Source organism: Morone saxatilis, unplaced genomic scaffold, assembly GCF_004916995.1.
Source record: "Morone saxatilis isolate NCDOM2014 unplaced genomic scaffold, NCSU_SB_2.0 Contig8, whole genome shotgun sequence".
Taxonomy (NCBI): Eukaryota; Metazoa; Chordata; class Actinopteri; family Moronidae; genus Morone; species Morone saxatilis.
Window position 1 is genome coordinate 22,851,774 of NW_023340257.1, and position 298 is coordinate 22,852,071.

The 298-nt window shown below is 31.2% G+C and overlaps 1 protein-coding gene across 1 annotated transcript in view; it reads right to left on the reverse strand.

Annotated features, from left to right (window-relative positions):
• yap1 (Yes1 associated transcriptional regulator) overlaps window positions 1-298 on the reverse strand; it is a 23,989-nt gene that overhangs the window by 20,634 nt on the left and 3,057 nt on the right. The window lies entirely within an intron of this gene.

Below are 298 nucleotides of genomic sequence, written 5' to 3' on the forward strand. Positions count from 1 at the left end.
AATTATCAGTTGATAAATGTGAAATTCAATTTAATTCCAATATTAAAATCATAGCTGAGAAGTTTATTTTGAATTCTTAGGACATTTGATAGCCTTTATATTCCACATTGTTTGTTTTTTTGCTAACAATAGTGATGCCAGTTAAGACTTGGTTAGGTCAAAGCTATGGAATATTAAATCATTCATCTTTGCTCACTGCATCATAGCCTTTCTTCCCATCAGGTGTGCATGTTATGAATTTATAAAAATGTGGAATTACTGGTTCTTCTAGGTTTTGGCCATGAGAAGCAGGTAATTA